General features: G+C 41.2%; 1 long non-coding RNA gene across 1 annotated transcript in view; it reads left to right on the top strand.

The window, feature by feature from the left end:
* Positions 1-10691: 10691 nt before the first annotated feature.
* Positions 10692-20524, top strand: part of LOC145723839 (uncharacterized) — a 58649-nt gene continuing 48816 nt past the window's right edge. The window contains exon 1 of the long non-coding RNA XR_014149166.1: positions 10692-11087. This is a non-coding gene — a long non-coding RNA (uncharacterized LOC145723839). The remainder of the gene's footprint in view (positions 11088-20524) is intronic.

Raw genomic sequence — 20524 nt, forward strand, 5'->3', positions numbered from 1 at the left:
ATGGTTGTATCAATTTACACTCCCACCTCTGGGTAATAATTCTGTTTCCTGTTTCATATTCTTCCTGATACTATTATCATACCTAAAAATTATTTTTGCCAATTTTTGATGGATGGGAAATGGTATTTTCTTTCAATTTGCATTTTCCTGATTATTTGTGACATTGATTACCTTTATAGATGATTACTGACATTTGGATTTCCTCCTCAGGGGAAATCCTTTGCCCTCCTCTTTCCTTCTGAGTTGCTTGTCTTTTTCTTGCAGACTCATAGGAGTGAGATATATATTCTGGATAATAATTCTTTATCATTACCAGCATTGAAAATATCCTTTTCCAGTCTGTGGCTTGACTTTTTCACTTTTTTAATGGTGTCTTTTGATAGGCAGAAATGTTAAATTTTAATGCAGTTGAATTTATTAGTCTCTATTTTTGTGATTTTTAAGGGTTTTTCTTTTGTTTTGTTTTGTTTTTGGTATGTTGTTAGGAAAATCGTCCTTCGCCTAAAATCATAAGCAGGTTCTCCTATATTGTCACCATTAGGCCTTTAGGCCACCTGGGATGGATTCTTGTGGGTAGTGTAGTGCAGGGATCTAATTATGTGTGTAATGAGCTATCTCCCCAGCACCATTAATACATGGTCCATTGTTTCCTCAATAGTCTACAGTGCCTCTTCTGTTACATGTCATGTTCTGTATGAATGGGACCATTTGAAGGATCTCTATTTTGTTCTATTGACTTCTGTCTATCTTTGTGCCAATGCCACACTGCATTCACCACTATCATTATACATAAAAATATTAGATTTTGGTAAATGAATTTTTCCAGTCATCCTCATTCTTTCTCAGAATTGATTTGGCTGTTGTTGGGCCTTTGCCCAATAATCTGATTGTCAAGATCCGTGAAGAACCGTGTAGACATTTTCATTGGAATTGCATTAAAATTTTAATTTGCAGACTGATGTTCTCATGATTTTGTCATCTCACCCCTGAACAAGGTATATTGCTCTATTTATTAAAGTTATTTATTAATGCCTCTTTATAAAGAATTTATCTATAGGGCACCTGGGTGGCTCAGTTGGTTAAGCGACTGCCTTTGGCTCAGGTCATGATCCTGGAGTCCCGGGATCGAGTCCCGCATCGGGCTCCCTGCTCGGCGGGGAGTCTGCTTCTCCCTCTGACCCTCCCCCCCTCTCATGCTCTCTCTCTCTCATTCTCTCTCTCAAATAAATAAAAAAAAAAATCTTTAAAAAAAAAAGAATTTATCTATAAAATCCTTGCATATCTTTTGTTAGATTCTTAGGTACCTTATATTTTTTTGTTGCTCTCAGTTTCTATTGTTTGCACCAAGAACTCTGATATACACGTTTGTATTCATGCTGCAAGTTTAAAATGTATTAGGTGCTCAGAGGGCTATCTAAAATACAGTTCTTTCCTCTGTATCTCACCTTCTTATGTAAGAGCAGAGACGGATGAGGTGCCAGTCATTGTCAGATTTAGTTGATACTAACCAAGTAGTTGAGAAAGAGGGCGAGGCCATAGGTGAACTTGTTTAGTTGGAGAAGGACCTCATAAGAGAGGAGGAGCTGGAAGGTTGAGCTGCATTTTGATAAAGAATTGAAATGCATAACTTCCGAGAAAGTCTATGAACACAAATATGTATTTAGGTGACAGAGGGTTGAGGATAGGGAGAGAGAAGACTGTGGTCAGACTCTGGATGGCCTTGAATGCCATGATAAAGAGTTTGGGTTTTAGCTTCTCCTCCATAGGGAGTCTTCCAAAGCTGGATGATATGTTGCACCATGATAATCTGACCATTCCCTTTCTCCAAAGAGGCAAGCTGGCCAGGAGAAATAGGCTTACCTTGTGATAAATCTTGTAAGTTCATTTTGGTTCAGAGCTGGGTGTGAATTGAGACAAAATGGTTGTTCTACATGACATCAAATGCATTAAAGCAAGTTTCAGAGTCAGCGTCAATCTCAAACATTAAGAAAAGCTAGAGTTCAAAGAATAGCCAAAGAAGGGAGGCCCAAGGCCCACACAAAGTGTATCCTCTTGTACTTGCATTTTCTTTTCTAAATAGTGTTTTGTTACCAGGATTTTCCAATGGATTCTTCTTCTTGGGGTTTCCTGAGACATGGTAGAAGGATGGGCTTGAGCTGACTGAGCCATGGGAAGCTATCTCTCAGTATCTGTAACCTTCAGGAAAAAGCCCTCATTACTCTCCACTGCCCAAGTGATTTATTTTCTTGCCCCTCAACATTTCTTTTCAATTTCACTGAGAGATCTGCATGTTCTTTTCTCCATTAAGCATTGTGCATTCGGTTTCCCAAAAGAACCCAAGTGTCGTAGAAAGAGAGACACAGCTCAGCGTCATTAGCAGTACTGCCTTGAAAGTGACGGGCAGGGTGGGGGTGGGGGACTGACATGGCCCGAAGTGGAGGTGTTGCTGCCAGCTGTCAGAGGGGACCTCAAGGATGTGCGATTTTGTCTTTTTAAAGCTCAGGGGACACACTCTGAACTAGCCAAGGGGCATGCTTGCCAGGCCCATCCCAGCTCCTCAGAAATCCAGAGAGCTTACATTTTCTGAGGGTGTTGATGTCCCAGGAAGACAGAAACAAACAACTCTGCTGCATGTTTCATTCTCAAAAGCAGCAAAAGGCCCTGAGCCCCCAGTAGCATTCAGTTCCTTCCCCTGACCCAGAATCCCTGCTCATTCGGCTGTCTCCTTCCATTCTTTCTTTTCCAGCTTTCATCCTCTTCAGTGAGCAAAAGAATCCCTGGCCATTTATCACCACGAGAAGAGACCACAGAAAGTGCATCCTGTCATCTGAGGAGCCCCCCACAGACACACACCGGTCAGTGACTCAAGGTACCATGGCTGTCAGACTTCTAGGCAAGGGGCAGCCTGCCCCAAAGGGGATATTTGTTCTGAGACCATGTAAGACTCTTTGGAAATAATAGCTCTAAAAAACCTTGTCAGTTGCTAAGCCATTGTCTGTGAACTCTGTGATGCTGGGACGGAGACCCTGTTCCTCCTGGTTCAATTGGTCAGCTGCTGCCAATGGGGGGGTGGTGCTAGGTTGAGAAGGCAAGGCTAGAAAAGGGAGAAGGGGCTTCAATGTCAGGTGGGTGTCACCTGAGTATCCTTTGTTTTCTGTGGCAGCAACAGGTAGTTGCCTTTGCAGTTTATTCACCACTCACAGAACCAGCTTCATGGAGCTCCCTCAGGCACTCAGGCACTCAGGCACCAGCCACCGGGGGAACTGAGTCTGGAGAACCATGCCAGCTGAGCTGCGGGTCCCTCTCAATGGCCCCTCCTCAGTTCCGCTGGACCCCTCCTCTCCCAGCATCTTTTCATAATTCCAATCCCTTCCCTTTGTTCCCTTAGCCCTCTGAGCGCCCACTGCTTCCTCCTTGTGGGCTCCTTGAGATCTTGGGGTCCCCTTTCTGCCTTTTCAGTTAGCTGTTTAGAATTTTATACTTAGCTAACTGTCTATTCTATTCTCGCTCTTCAGTCACTGGTGTGATATCTGATGCCTGAACAGACCTGACTAATCTAGTGGTTTTCAAACTCCAACCTGTATCAGAATGCCCTGGATGGAGGCACCTGGGTGACTTGGTTGGTTAGGAATCTGACTCTTGATCTCAGCTCAGGTCTTGATCTCAGGGTTGTGAGTTAGGGCCCCATGTTGGGTTCCACACTGGACATGGAGCCTACTTAAAAAAAAAAAGAATGCCCTGGATGACTTGTTCAAACAGATTTCTGGCCCATCTTCAGAGTTTCTGATCCAGTAGGTATACAAGAATACACATTTCTAGCAAGTTCTCACATGATGCTGATGCTTCTGGCCAGGGACCAGACTTTGAGAACCACTGTACTAGTTAAAGCTAGAAGTTCAGCCTGTCCTCAAAGGGATATTTGTCCTGAGACTACTATAAAATACCTCGGAAATAGTAAGCCCCAGGGAAATCCTACTGGCTAATGAGTTAATGATGGTTTAACAGTAGTGAAGGGTGAGGTCCAGGGTGCTCTATGTAGTAGGAAAGGAAGGGCATGTGGTCAGGTTTTCTGCAGTGTTTTGGGGCAGGAGGTTTCACTCCAGAATGGTGTGCTAGAGGGTTGGAGGAGGTCATCGAGAGGATGTGACTGTCATTGACCCTTGAGCTGGATCCAGGGAATTGGAGCCCCCTTGCCCTGCCCTGGAATATACATTCTTCCCACAGTGGGGCCCATATTTCAGGACACAGCCTTGAGAGAGTGATGTGTTGTTGAGGACATCAGAACCATATAGGTGACTGCACCCAGGTAAGGCCTCTTATGTAAACTTTTAAGATTCTGGTGGGCAGGTGTGGAGATCTACTCATCATGCAACCACCCAGGACAAGCCCTGACATAAATTCTCTTGCCTTTTTTTTTTTTTTTAAGTAATCTCTACACCCAACGTGGGACTTGAACTCATGACCCTGAGATCAAGAGTTGCATGCTCTACCAACTAAGCCAACCAGGTCCCCTAAGTTCCTTGCTTTTTAAACCTGCCACCTACTGATCCAGAGGGTTTGCCTCTTTCTCCACTCTCTTCTTGCCCTCCATGTATGGAGTCCAGCGTTAGATTTCACCTGTGAAGCTTCTGAGATTTTGAACCAACATAGAAGTGGCATTTTAAGAACCCACAGGTCTTGGATAAGGAGTTGTTCAAGGAGGAACTACACTAAGTGGATCCAGACCTTAGTGTATTTGAATGAATCTTTACATTTAGGATTTTTTTTTTTTTTTAGTGAAGGAGGAGTGTTTCAGATTTGCCCCTTGTATATTTTGTCATGCCAACAAATGAAAATAAAAATTCAGAAGTTTCCACCTGGTGAAGATGAGTAGCTTCATCTTTGGTTGTTCTTCATACATTTTTTTATTATGTTCAGTTAACCAGCATATAGCACATCATAAGTTTTTGATGTAGTGTTCAATGATTCATTAGTTGTGTAATGTCCACAATAGCCAAACTGTGGAAGGAGCCGAGATACCCTTCAACAGATGAATGGATAAAGAAGATGTGGTACATATATACAGTGGTACTCAGCCATCAGAAAGGATGAATACCCACCATTTGCACAGATGGGGGTTATGCTAAGTGAAATAAGTTGTCATACATTTTGATAGAAGTGTACTTGGTGGGTTTTTTTTTTTTTCTTGCCCTCAATATTCTGGGAGGGATGTGAGCATCTTGAATCATCCCTACAGAAGAGAAACCGTGTAATAAATGAGATACTGCTTTTCCACACAACCTCAGAATCATGCTTGGCTTGGGTAGTAGTGAGGCCAGGAGACCAGACAAGGAAAGCAGAGCACTGGGGTTGTCAAAAATCAAGAGGACATGAATTCAGTGAAGAACAAGACAATGGGAATGCCAAAGCTATTGAAACAGGTTTACTATGGCAGCACAACAAATTACCTACAACCCCGTGGCTAAAGCCAGTAACAGCAGCAATATTCATTCATTCATTCATTCATTCATTCATTCATTCATTATTTGTATCAATATTTATTTTGCTTATGAATCTGTAAGTTGCCTAGGGTTTGGTGGAGACAGCTCACCTATGCTCCATTCAGAATCATTTGGAGCAGCTTGAAGGCTGGGGCTGGAAATCCTCCGAAGGTTCCTCACTCAAATGTCTGGTGGTTGATGCTGGCTGTCAGTTGAAACCTTAGCTGGGATTGTCAAGGGAACGCTGACACCTGAACTTTCCAGGATACATGCATGTCCTTATAGCCTGGTGGCTGGGTTCCCAAAGGTGAGTAAGGAGAGAGGGAGAGGGGCGCCTGGGTGGCTCAGTCATTAGGCATCTGCCTTCAGCTCAGGTCATGATCCTGGGGTCCTGGGATCAAGCCCCACCTGCATTGGGCTCCCTGATCTGCGGGAAGCCTGCTTCTCCCTCTCCCACTCCCCCTGCTTGTATTCCCTCTCTCGCTGTGTGTCTCTCTTTCTCTCTGTCAAATAAATAAATACGATCTTAAAAAAAAAGAAAAGGAGAGAGAGGAGGGAGCACCAGGCAGAAACTATATCTTTTTAATGACCTAGCAGCCTTGGAAGTCTCCTGGTACCACTTCTGCCCTATACTATTGACTTGTCAGAGCAGTCAAAAGCTCCAGCCCGGATTCAAGAGAAGGGAACATGGACCCTACTTTTCAGGGTGAGTGGCAAGGCTCAGAACAATATAGGACACCAGAGATATTGCTGTGGCCACTTTTGGAAAAAATAGTCTGCCACACCATTTAACTTAATCTGTACCCTTGCCAAAGGCCCTGATACCATCTTTATAACAAGTCCCAAGGTCTCTGACAGTTGACATGAGAACTGAGCTAATTGGATTCTATCCTGATTGAGATTTTAATTAATCCAGAGAATGAGAAGTCCATACTTCTGGATCTACTTCTGGAGCCCAGGCGGTCTGTGGACCCTGGGTCTGGGGCAGGTGTTTTTGGTCCATGTGCATAGAGAAGCAGAAATCCAAGGGTATATAGAGAAAGAAAAGAGCAAAAAGGGAAAGAGGAGACAGCTTCTTCCTAGCTTTCTTGTTATGCCCCACTAAATTTTGTAATCTTGAGTTATATGAGGCACTCTTGAATTGTACGAAACAATCCCCTCTTCCCCTTTTACTGAAACTACTTTGTGTGGGTTTCTGTAGTCTGGTTGGATTGTAGTGCAGGAGAAGACACTTCTCCAATGGAGGGTTCCCCTAACAGCAACCTGGTTTGCACTCAGATGCCCCTGGTTCTGTGTTCCATGGTTCTTGCCCTTTGACTTTATGCTCCTTATCAAGGGTGGCCCCACCCACCCCACCCATTATTCCTCAACTGATACTGTAGGCTCAAACAAATATCTCATGGAAATAGGCCAGGGTAAGCGAGCACTTATTCTGAACCAGCTAGATTTTCAAGTGTTACTTATACAAAAGGCCACATGGGGAGATAGTTAACGAACACATTTTACAAAGAATAGTAAGGTAGAGTACTCTGCCGTGTTTTTTATCTGGGCTGCTCCCAATGTTCTCTGCCCCCTTTCAGGGGGTTCAGAGTGCTCATGCCTCAGCCTCTCTGTGCTTTGATTCCCAACAGTGGGAACTACTGGCCTTCTTTGGAGGACAGCCCTTGCGCTACTGGCACTGCTTTGCCCACACAACAAGTACCTAGAAGTTGATATCCCCTTGGTGCAACCTGTAGCCAACAGCTGATGGATGTAGGCATGTTGACAGCCTAGCTCCCTTGCCTCCAAGTGGGACAAGTCCTTTGGTATGATTTATGCTTCACAATGACCTGCTAGATCAGGCTGAACTTCGCTTCCTATCTCCACCTTCCTTGGCTCTGTTTGCCCTGTGTTGATTCCCTCATTCCTTTACTGTTTCCCCTGGGAGATCTTCCCTAATAAAGGGAGAGCTTAATAATTTTGTGCACATGAGTCTTTGTCTTAGGCTCTGCTTCTGGAGAACCTAACCCAAGACATGGACTTATGTTTCTTGGGAATGGAATATGTTGCTGTGGTAGGAGAAAAGTCTTTCCAATGATCGAACTTAGATTCAAATCCCTTCTTATAGGATTGACTTACTATAGAGACATGGACACAGTTCACTTTTCTAATTTTGTCTCCCTATCTAAAAATAGGGGTACTAATTACTACCTTGTACTACAATCTTGTAACACCTACAGATTTTATCTCTATAAATCTGTAAGTATAAACTAACAGGGCCTGAAAGATATAGATGAACATCGTCCACTGAGACTTTCTGTGATGATGGAAACATTCTCTACACTATTCAATATAACAGTCTCCAGCCATATGTGGCAATTGAGCACTTCAAACGTGGCTAATATGACCAGGGAACTGAATGTTTAATTTTTACTAGTTTAAATATAAATATATTTAATCACATGTGGCTAATGGCTATTATATTCGACAGTACCAGATAGAGTAGGTCATAGTATTATAAAGTTAATTTCCTGATTTTTAATAATTTACAGTTGGTTATAATAAGCCTTGATTTTGGAAATATACACTGAAATATTTAGGGATAAAGAGGCGTCATGTCTACTATTTATTCTCATATGATTTGGAGGAAATATATATCTTTATGTATAAAGCACATAGGGAATTTGAGTGAGAGGTATATGAATTTTTGGTAGAAAGGAAAGGGATAAAAAAAAAACCTAAATTTTTAATTGTCATAATAACAAACCAGAAGATAATATTTAAAATTGGTTATTTAAGAGGTAGCCATATACACATATTATTTAGAAATATGGATGTAAGTACTAGAAGAAAATAATTAAATTACCTGAAATATTGAAAATGTCCCTAAATTTTTCCCATCCCATTCTGTGTGCCCCTGAAATATAATTTTGAAGGTCTGCCTATCAAGAAGTAGTCTATTTCTCCATTTTTGCAACTGGAGTTAGCCATGTGACTTGCTTTGGCTAGCCGAATAGTAGCAACTAGGACACCAGCAGAGAACTGAGAAATAATGGTACTTTGGTACTTGCCTTTTGTGATACTCTTGGGCTCTTGGGAACAGTGTAACCACCAACCTTGGAACAAGTGTTGGCTAGTCTGCTGGAGGATGAGAGATCATGTGGAGAGAGGCTGTGCCATGTCAGTCATCCTGGCTCTTCACAGATATGAGCATGAGGTTATCTGGCTCATCTAGCCACAACCTAACTGGCCAGCTGACCTCACATACATGAATGAGCCCAGGTAATGCCAGTAGAAGAACTGCCCCACTGAGCCTAGCCCAAATTGCTACCCCATAGGATCATGGCTAAGCAAATGGTTGTTGCTTAGTGCCACTCTATTTTAAGGTGGTTTGTTTCCCAGGAAAACTAACTGATGCAAAAAGTGCTTCCTTCTAGGAAGAAAGGTAAATTTGTAATGGGCAATATAATATGGGTTTTTGGAGCATGGACTTTTGAGTTAGACCCTGCCTTCTATTTTCTAGATATGTGATACTGAAAAATTTCATTAACTTCTTTGTACCTCAACTTTTTGCATCATAAAATGGACATTGTAGAACTTCATATATTTATTCTGAAATTAAAATTTAAGAAGTGCATGCAAAAGACTCAGAATAGTACTTAGCACAAAATGAATGTTCCATAAATTGCTAGGGCTGTGTGTGTGTGTGTGTGTGTGTGTGTGTGTGTGTGTGTGTGTGGTAGATAAAGGCAAAATACCACTGTGGTTTGTAATTAGAGATGAAGGATGATGTCAAGTACACTGTATTTGGAAATAAAAAAAGGACAGTTTGATTCCTCTCTCCTATCTTCTGACTGTGTGATTTTAGGCAAGTCATTTTTCTTTTCTAGACTTCGGTTACCTTGAAAAAAAATTCTGCTGATGGACCATAATATCTCAGTGAATTTTTTCAAATTCCAAGGACTGTGATTATATTTATTTTAATTCTATTGTTCATAAGTGTCCATTACTTTTCCAAGGAGAAGTTCATGGAGACCGGAGCCAGAACTTTCTAGGGTATAAGGTGAGGATTTAGGTTAGGGGGCAGGCAAGTTCAGACACAATCATAGCTACATAAATTAATGTTGTTATACAAAGCTAGTCACTAGGGAGGTCCAGGAAGGAAGTACATCTTTTGAAGTTCATGGTGGGTAGATTTTTATAAGAAATGGTGCCTTTCAGAGAGATTAGTCATGGTCAGATCAATGTAAGGTGAGAAATATGGGCATACAGGCATTAAGTCAGGGACTTCCTGTGAAGTTGAAAGGCAGATGTGTTAAGCTCATGTTAGCTGCTGTAACAAGCAAACTCAAAATGCATGATTGCTCAAACATGATAGAAGTAGTTTCATTTCTTGCAAGTGGATCTCCCAACCTAAGATTCTTCTGTCCAGTGGCTCTGCCATTTTTAATACATGGCTTGATTGCATCAAGTGGAGGAAGAAAGAGTGTGAATGATCACATGTGAGAGATTTTATGGAACTTACCATAGAGTGACCACTCGTATTCCATTGGCCAGAACATAGTCACATGACCACACCCAACTGCAAGGGAGAATGAGAGATAGAGCCTTGTGTGTTCAGTAAGGAGGAGAATCATGTTTTGTGAGCTACTATCTAGTTCTGCCATGGCAGACACATACCTGAGTATGAGGGTCTGGTGTATGGCAATGGGGGGTGATGGGGACAGTTGAGAAGGGGAGAGGCCTCTATGTCTAAAAGGGCAGCCATTACTCAGCTTCAGCTGATGCTGCCAGGTGGTAATGCAGACCAGGGGTAGTCAAATCTTCTAATTTCTAAAAAACAGTTAGACATCTTAATTAATAGATGAAATCTCTTGATTTAAAAATACTGGTGATGAATTTATAAAAACAATAAAAGTGTAGAGCATAAATAAAATTCATTTGTAAGCCCAATGTCCTGTATATGTTAGGCTGGCAGTGTATAGTATTGATGTTGTGCTAACTGGGAAAAGCCTAGAAAATCAGAGAAGAGCCTGTGAGGCAGATACTCCACAAATGACAGCTGGGCCTGGGAATGGTCTAGGCATAAGGGTAAAGCGTAGAAATCAGCCCAGATTCTTGTTAGGCCTTCATCTCAGGGACAAGAGAAACCCACGTGGAGGTGGGGAAAGGCCCTTTGATCAGAGATTTCCCGAGCCTTTTCAAAGGACCAACAGCCTTACATTGCCATGCAGGGGCAGGTGACAAGGCCGAGAACAATGGATAAGAAACAAGGAAAATGTGAAATGACTGTGGGTCAGGGGACATACGTCTACCTCTCTTCAATATGTCATGCTTTCCTGCGTGACCCCAGAGCAGTTAGGAGAGGAGCCAGGGCGTGGTCTCAGGAAAGAAGTGATTTCACTGTTAGTCACAGATGTAGTGGGTATTTACCGCTTCAAGACAAAGGCCCCGTCTGTGTAGACATACGTTTCCTGTAACCGTGTAAGTGGCTGTCAGGTTTGGGGTTTATACAAAGCTGTGGCTGTGTTCTAGTCATACTTTACGTGATTTAGAAAGACTGCAAACATTGGAACTAGAAGCCTATTGTTTTCTTATTTTCTTGGGAAATTGGTGATGACCTCAAAGGTAAGCCATGGATGCATATTTACGTTGTATATAAGTACAACACAATCTGTCTAGTATTTTAACCTCCAGCCTAATCAGTCCATGGTATACTTATGGAATGCCAGTCTGTGTTTGGTACTGGGAGGAATGGGTAGGAGGCTTTAGATCTAGGGAAGGGGGGAAGAAATACATGCTTTTTCTGAAAAAAGCAGGAACAGTTTCCAGTTCAGGCACAGCATGGTAAGTGAGGAATGAATGGTGGAATGGAAGGAGCCTAAGGCATAGATGGGAGGGGAGAGAAGGGCTTGGAAGACTGGTATGATGAAGAAGAACTTCCTATAGGATGTAGGACCCACTTCCTGTCCTACTCAACCATTGTGCTTAAAGATACGGCAAATATTATTGGTCTTGATTGTTTTGTATACAGATTGATTGCAACTTTAATCCCTTTTAGAAAATAAAAAGAAATGAAGGTAGGTATTTGGGATTTTTTTTAAACTTGAGGCCCATTTTATCATAGTAAAGCTTAGAGCATAGCAGTCTCTGCTGAGAAGGTTTGAGTAGAAATCATTCTTTGGTTCTGCTCATGATTTATGTCAAAATGAGACATATGTTCTGTTCTTTTCTTTCCTTCCTTCCTTCCTTCCTTTCTTTTCTTTTTTTCCTTCCTTCCTTCCTTCCCTTTCTTTTTCTTCCCTTTCCTTTTCTTTCTTCCTAGAGCTGGGGGGAGGAGCAGAGGAAGAGAATCAATCAGGCTCCACACTCAGCATGGATCCCTACGCGGGCCTGATTCCATAATCCCAAGGTCATGATCCAGGTCAAAATCAAGAGTCAGACACTTAACCGACTGAGCCACTGAGGTGTCCCTGAAATATATGTTCTTTATGCATGATTAGAAGTATTTCAATAAACCATAAAAATGGTTATAGCAGTTTGAGACTATGTTCTCCATTTGGCAGTATGATAAATTGAGAAGGGAAACACATGCCAGCTTTGGACAACATATGATTGTGTATTTGCAGTTATGATCCAATGTCACATTTGGACTGGGAGCTAGTTCTATCTCTTTGCCAAGTTGGGCAAGGAATCTTGGCTGAACCATGCTCTTTAAGGACCTGGAGTGTTGGACTGGATGTCAAGACATTTGTATTTGTGCTTCTTTTGTGCCACTGTTTGAAAGAGCAAAGATATCCTGGCTTTGCTATTTCTTTCCATTTTAATGCAGAATGAATGATCCCTGAGCTTTCTTACAGAATATTCTATGGCTCAATCAGAATTTCATTTAGAAATATTTAGAATCCTCATTCTAATTTGGCGTGTCCAAAGTAATTATAATTTAATAATAATATTTCTACTCTTATTGCTGCTGTGTTATTACATTTTTGGCAATGGTCATTATACCAATATCTCTGTTTATTATAAAATGAGATGCCATTCTCACTTACTGGCTGGTATTTTTTCCAGAGAGATCAAAACTGTCCCAGAGAAGTTAAAAGTGAAAATAATTTGTCACACCACTGAGAAAATGAAATACCCAGTGGTCAAGAAATAAATACGTCAAAGCTTCTAGGAAAATATTAACTGGAAATATTGCTTCAGACTTATTGAGTGTGGGGAGTACTTGCTGTTTTTTACTCTAAGATTGGCTTTAGATATCAATATTCTGATTTATATTAACTCTTTTTAGATCTACCTGAAGTTATAAATCAACATTTTGATTTATATCATATTAACTATTTTGTTTAGACCTATTTGAAATTATATATAAATACAGGATTTTGATATTTTAATTATATGTATGTATTTTTAAAGATTTTATTTATCCATCTGAGAGAGAGATTGGGAGAGAGAGAACATGAGCAGGGGGAAGGGGCAGAGGGAAAGGGAGAAGCAGACTCCCCGCTGAGCAGGGAGCCGATGTGGGGCTCGATCCCAAGACCCTGGGATCATGACCTGAGCCGAAGGCAGATGCTTAACCAACTGAGCCACCAGGTGCCCCAATATTGTAATTATATTTTAATGGAAATACTGTTTTTCCAAGTCACAAATTTAGAGACAAATTTGAGATAATTTTAGCACCAACATCTTCTACACTGACAGTTTGAACACTTCTGTACTATCAGTCTCTTTTGATAGAAAAAAATAGTAAAATTTTAAAAAATGTCTAGGACACATGAATAAGTTGGGCTAGTTAAGAGTGTATCAGCCAAGAAGTCACGTACAGTAGATTGCAGGTGGCAAGTGAGGATGAAGTACACGGTCAGAATGAGAAGTAGCCAACACCGCCCTTGGCTGGGAACTGGAGACCAGTGCAGTAATGTGATTATGGTAATGATTCAACAAGTCATTGTCTGCTGCCTGTGTTCACCATAATTAACTTTTTGGAATTGCGTAGCCTCTGTCTCTGGGCTCATCAGCTGGCCTAGCTTTTGTGTCCCTAGTCTGTCATTCCTCCCTGGGCCCAGGAGCCTCTAAGTGCATTGCTAAATGAATTCATTGCTGGAACAAAGATATGGTGGTCGAATAGAGATGGCTATCTTTTGTTGTCAGACATTCAATCCCATATAGCAATCCAATTACTTAAGCTGTTTCTATCAGCCTTATTAGGGCTGGCCATTGAGGCCGGCTAGAATGCCGATCGCTGTGTCTCAGAAGAATGTGGTGGAACAGATTAGCGCTTTAATGAGAGACTTTCTGAAGGCCAGATCTTTTCCATTGTATATATATCGAGATCTAGGAATCATTTTTAGGCAAAGGCCCGGAGTCACTGTTACAAAGACTGATCAAAGGGTGGCTGGAAATCTGTACAATTGCTTGAAGAAATTTTATGGGTTATAAAATATTGGCATGGGTTCTGTCTGTTATGGGCTATCTGATGAAAATCTCTGTAGGCTGGGAAAAGGAAATTGCTTATTGGCATTTATTCTGTGGGATGGATATCTTTGGAGTTTGCATTTGAACTCTTTCTTCACTGTGTCAGGTCAAATTCTGTGCTTAGCGCTAACATTCCAGGAATGTGGGCTGCACAAAATCAACACGAGCCCTGCTCCATAGTCTGCTACCCAGAAAAACATATTGTGGAGAGTGGCTCAGGCAAGGGTGAATAGACAATTACTAAGAAAAGATAGCGAGGGTGGAGTGAGATTGCAGTGGTTAATGTGTGGAAGTTGAACCCTGAAATTCAAATGAGAGTAGGAATCAAGTCAGGGAAGGAACTGGGGAAACATGCTGTGGCCATTGAGAAAAGATGGTAATTGGTTTTAGAGTTGAAAGAAACAGTATCCAGATTCAACGTGCCATGCCTATTGCTCTGGGAATATTTCTGAAATATCAGCTGCAAAGAGGTTTTATTCTGAAAGAAGGAAGTCCACTTGTATTGAGATTTTAAATAAATAGAAAAACCTTTTTCCTATAAATATCTTATTATTTCAAACAGGCACAAAAGTACCTATCACTCAGCTTCAGTAATTAATCATAGCTAATCTTTCAGCTCTACCCTAATTAACCCTTTCTGGACAAATTTCTGACTTCTTATCATTTCTTCCACTGCTACTACAACTCTACAAAATAAGAACTCTTTAGGAAGACGTAAGCTGCAACAGCTTTATCATGTCTTAAAAATATTAACAATAATTTCTTAACATCCATGAATCTTCCCTTAACGAAATTTGTCATAAGCAAAAAGATATAAAAATTTTTGGCCTATTTTGGAACGTATTTTTGGTATGGCTTATTTTGAATAATTTTAGATAAGTAAGTCCTTTTCCCGGGAGATTGTTGCTCACCTCTTGCTGTATATTCCAGATTCTATAAGGGATATTAAAAATTTGAGTAAGGATCTATTATATTTGTATGGAATGTTGTAGTTTTCAAAACACTTCTGTGTGTGTAGACGTTTCAGTTTTTATGTTAGCCTCTGTGAGTCGGCTGGATATATTAGAGATAAGGAAAGAAAAATAGCTGGTACTTGAATTTAATTCTCTTGACCTCAGCATAGTGTTCCTCCTCCTTTACCCTTGATTTTCACTCTTTTTCATAATGATCTCTAGCCAAAAATCAATTGCACGGGCTTTGGAAGTAGTCTAAGATTCAAACACTGCTCAATTATATGTGACTTTGGGTAAGTTGTTAACCACTTAGAAGCTTAGGTTCCTTGTCTGTAAAATGGTGAGAATAGCCATGTACCTTCTGGGCTTATGGCAGAAAAAAAGTTAGCATGGGTAAAACGTGGGAGAGGATGCCTAGCTCCTTGTGTTTCCTTCCCAGCTGATGGCTTCACTGAGTCTCCACCTCTGACAGTGTGACTTTCTATCTTCCCCCTTTAAGAGATGGAGTTTGTTTCCTTACATCTTAAATCTGAGCTGGACTTATGACTTGCTTGGGCAAGTAGAATGCAACAGAGGGGATGTTGTGTCATTTCCTAGGCCAGGCCTGCAGAGGCCTTATGTGCTTCTGCCTGTTCTCTTGGCCCCCTGCCTTCATCTAACAAGCCCGGGCTAGCATGCTGAGGGGTGAGAAATCATATGGGGAGCCCAGTTGTCTCTGTGGAGACCATCCTAGGTCAGTCCCTAGTCAGTCAAAACACATGAGAAAGCTGAGCTAACATCAACAGTGTTTCTGACTACGGATGCTTGTGTGAGTTCTGCCAAGACCAGAGGAATAACCCAGTTGACCAATACACTTACAACCAGTAATATGTGCTTATTGTTTTCAGTCACTGAGTTTGGAGGTGATTTGTTACACAGCAATAGCCAACTGATATGTGATAATTAGAGAAGCAAAGTGACCATTCATTAAATTGGAGGGGAATGATATATTAGATATTGCCTCTATTTTCTTACTCTCATTCAATCCGTCCACCTTCTAGATGTCACTCTGATCACCCCAATAAAAGGCTTTTTGCATGTTACTCTCTGTTGTGGACAACTTTGTAGCTTTTCGTTCCCTCAGGAAGAAAGCTCAAATTCTTCAGTATTATGTATATGGCTCAGCAAAATATGATTCCAACTACCTTTCTGTTACTTTCTTCTAGAACTTTCCTACACACATATTTTTCTAATAAACTTTTTTTAATGAACAGATCCAACTTTAAGATATTCCTTTCATGCCTTACTTTAAAATTACTTTTTAATTTCCTACCTAAAATTCTCTTTCACCTGGCCACATCTTACTCAAGGGAGCCCTCAACTTCCTAAAAGCTGTCCCAGATGCCTTTAGTCACAGTATTGGCACTAAGTATTTATGTCACTGGCTTAGTGAATCATTTTTGCAGCCTGACAATTTTTTTCTCATATTCCATTAATATATGATTTTCTAATTGTGTCCCTCTTGGGATATACCTTACCTTCTTGATGACAGGAATATTGTGTCATCTTTTATATCTCAAATGATTTCCAACACAAGGAGTTCAATAAATATCTGGTCAATGTTGAATTGAGGGTTAAAGTAGACGATGGCATGTATCTATATAGAGAAGGAGGATATCATTCTGGCATGGGATAAATGGGGAAGGCTCCCTGGAGAAAGAGACCTTGTGTTGGGTTCAGAAGCCTGTGCAGAACTTAAAAAAGCAAGAAAAAGTAAAGAGAGGGCATGTGTATTATAAAAAGTCTTGGAGGCAGGAACCAGCATAGTGGCTTACATGTATCAGGATGGGCTAGGTAATGTTATAGTAATAACCATCCCCCAAATCTCAGTGACATAAGGCAATGGAGTAGATGTTTTGTTCATGGTAATATTTATCATACATCAGTAGGAGGTCTCTGTCACAACTTATCTTCACTTAGGAATCCAGAGCAATGGAGTTGCTACCATTTGGAAGATTACAGGTCTTTGTGGCAAAGGGGAGAAGAGATGAGAATAACACATTACCTCTTAAGTGTTTCCATCCAGAGGTGGAATATGCCACTTCTGTCTGCTTAAAATTCATTGGCCAGAAGAGATCACGTGGTTATACCAAACTTCTTGAGTGCTTGGAAGGTGAGGTTTAATAAATATTAGTAAACTGTTGTAAAGTTCCTCAGAGGGGGATAGACTGGGAAGAACCAGCCTAATTGGGTAAAATTATGCAGTGAAGAATGGCAAGAAATTAGATTGGGTGGATAAAATGGGACAAGGTTTTGGAAAGGATTTTGACCTAGGAAAAACTATTTGACCTTGACAGTAGAGAATAGAAAGCCATTGTGGGTTCTTGAGCATGGAAAGGGCATGATGACAGCCATGTTCTAGTAAAATTAATCTTAATCTTGCAAGTAGGATGAGGAGGAGAGCCTGATAGGAGGCTATTATGCTATTCCAGAAAATTAGGGTTTAGAGTGCTGGGCAGTGGTGGCAACTGAGCTAAGGGGGAGGTGTGTGTGTGTGTGTCTGATATGAGACACTTCAAAGGAAGATGCAGCAGGATTTGGTGATGTATTGAAATAACAGATTGAAATCTGAAGAATAAATGTCTTAAAGATGTGTTAGCCCTTATCCTAAAAGGTAGGAAGAAAATGAGGAGGAGAAGGCTCAAGCTAACCCATAAACTAAGCTGGTTTCATACCTTCTGAGTCTCTGTGGACTAAATACTGAAGCAAAATAGTAACTGAAGTGAAACAAAACAGAAAGGATCTCATTGAAGTCACGGGTATGGTGTGTGTGTGTGTGTGTGTGTGTGTGTGTGTGTGTGTGTGTCTATCAGTCTGTGTGTACGAAGAAAAGCACATGATCTTCCTTGGATTGCCCCAATACCCTGCTCATTTCTTTATAAGATAAAACCACAAGAACTAACAGATTCAGAATTCTGCTTTTTCTGTTTTACTGAGAAATACAAAGGCACTGGTGCCTGCTTTCTTTTGTTTAAAAAAAAAAAAAGAGTTGGAAAGGTCATCCAAGATAGGAATAAATAGAGGCAGAGGCAAATCAATGTTTAACTTGGAAATATTTTTCAGTTAATCATCTCTGACCGCTCACACTAAGAGGGCACTCCCACAGTGCTGGCAAACTTGAACTGGAAGCCACTAAGCTTCTATTAAAACAGCAAAATGTCAGGATCTGTACAATCAGAAAACCTGATCCACTGTAGTTTCCCCTAAACTGGGGAGGTAATCTTCAGCAAATATATGTCTAATGATATTTTGACTTAGAGACTTTGCTTCCAAGTATGAGGGATATGAAACCACAGGATTTTCCTTGGTTTTGGATTATTATTTAAAACTTGAAACTTACACCTGGTAGGAAATTTGTCAAAAGGTATGGGAAATTGTCTTGGAATCTGTGTAATGTTTTGCTTTTCCTCTTTTCCCTTCTGGTATATATAATTTTGTGAAGTACTACATAATGCAGTTTCTTAGTTTGCAGCTGTTTCGATGACTTTTTGGGGTTATTTTATTATAAGAAGCCAATCTTTAAGAAAGTTATGGAAACCTTATGGGGCCAGTGGGGCTAATATGTGTTCTAATGAGCAAATAGATTTTTTTTAGTCTTGTCTCCATTTTAGTGTGTTTGCAGATGGTCAGTGATGAGGAAACTCTATGATTTTGACAGGCTTTGTTCATTCTTCTATATAGGGTGAAATAATTATCTTGTCAAACAAAAGAAGTAACTCATTTGGCCTTTGAATGTAAGGTACCCATTACATTCCTGTAAAGCCCAGTTTGTAAAGAGATTCTGAGTCAGAGTGTCACCCTTGACTTCAGACCATTGTGCTCTTGAACTGCTGAACATATGGTGTGCTGTTCTGCGACCCACCATTCCAGAGAGTTTCCTACACCACGGACATGGCTTTACAAGCAGACAGTAATGCAAATGGTGCCAAAACAATCAATATTCTAGGATCCCAGAGATGTGTTTCTCTTCTGAAACCTCGTCTTTCTGTCATTCTGATTCTAGATCCATGAGACATCTTGTAATAATTCAGTGGCACTAAGATTCAGCCAAGCTGTATTTGAATTGTTAAGGAAGTCTTAATTTTGGTTTTGCATGTGGGGAGCTTTAAAAGATCTGATTTTGAATGCTTTTGAGGAATTCACATAGATTAGATTTTACAGGAAATCTGAAAAATACCAGATTACATGTGTCTCCTTTCTTGATTAAAAGAACAAATTCTAGGAGGAGCAAGATGGTGGAGGAATAGGAGACCTAAATTTCCTCTGGTCCTAGGAATTCAGCTGGATAGGGATCAAACCATTTTGAACACCTACAAACTCAACAGGAGATCGAGGAAAAGAATAGCAGCAACTCTCTGAACAGAAAAGCGACCACTTTCTGAAACGTAGGACATGTGTAGAAGTGAATCCCAGGTGATATTCAGGAAGATAGATGGTGGGGGAGGGGGCCTCCGTCAGCCGCTTCTGGCAAGTGATAGAGCAGCGGAGCACAAAATCGGAACTTTTAGAAGTCTGTTCCGCTGAGGACATCACTCCAGTGGCTAAGTGGGGGGGTGGAACCCTCACTGGGACAGTGTGGTCTCAGGACCCTCAGGGTCACAGAAAGACCGGGGGTGCCTGAGTGCAGCAGAGATCCTGGTATTGGTGCGGGGAAGGCAGCTGCAGAGCCATAGCTGAGGAGTGGGCTCTCAGCTCGGGGTTGCCATAAACCATGATCTGCAGCACAGTTGGGCCACTGCTCCTCCAGCAGAGACCCAACAAGCGGCAGATCTAGGGAGACTCCCCTTCCTCCCCCAGGAGGAGTGGCATGGGAGCACACCACAGGGATCTGCTGGGTTTGGAGACTCCACATGGGGTCTGGTGCCAGAGATAGAAATTCTCGGTCACAGGCTGGGTGAGCACGGAGTGAGGCCGGAGACCTGGGAGACGGGAGTGATTGACTGCTTTTCTCCAGGGGATCACTGAGGAGTGGGGCCCTGAGTTCTCAGCTCCTCTGGAGCGGAGCTTGGGAGACCGCGATTTCACTCTCGTCCTCCAAAGCTGCACCGAAAGCTTGCAGGGAACAAAAGCTCCTGAGAGCAAACCTGAGCAGATTACTTAGCCCAGATCGGCAAGGGTGGGGCAATTCCACCTCTGGCAAAGACATTTGGGAACCATGGCAACAGGCCCCTCCCCCAGAAGATCAGCCAGAACAGCCAGCCAAGACCAAGTTTACCAATCAATGAGAATGGCAGAACTCCAGTGCTAGGAGAATACTGCACATAGAATTCATGGCTTTTTTTCCCATGATTCTTTAGTCTTTCAAAGTTAATTTTTTCTTAACTCTTTTTTTTAAATTTTTCTTTCTCCCTTTTCCAACCAACATCTTATCAATCCCTTTTTTTAAAAGACATTTTTATTTTTCATTTTTAGAGTCATATTCTATCCCTTCATAGTAATTAACCTTATTTTTGGAATATATATATAAGTTGTTCTCTCTTTAAAATTTTGGGATACAATTTCTTCTAACAGACCAAAATATACCTTAAATCTCTAGTGTATGGCTTTCTTCTAGTCTCCGGCCTGATCACATCCTCTCCCTTTTTTTTTTTT

The sequence above is a fragment of the Leptonychotes weddellii genome, chromosome 10, assembly GCF_054177405.1.
Source record: "Leptonychotes weddellii isolate Sample4059 chromosome 10, ASM5417740v2, whole genome shotgun sequence".
Classification (NCBI taxonomy): domain Eukaryota; kingdom Metazoa; phylum Chordata; class Mammalia; order Carnivora; family Phocidae; genus Leptonychotes; species Leptonychotes weddellii.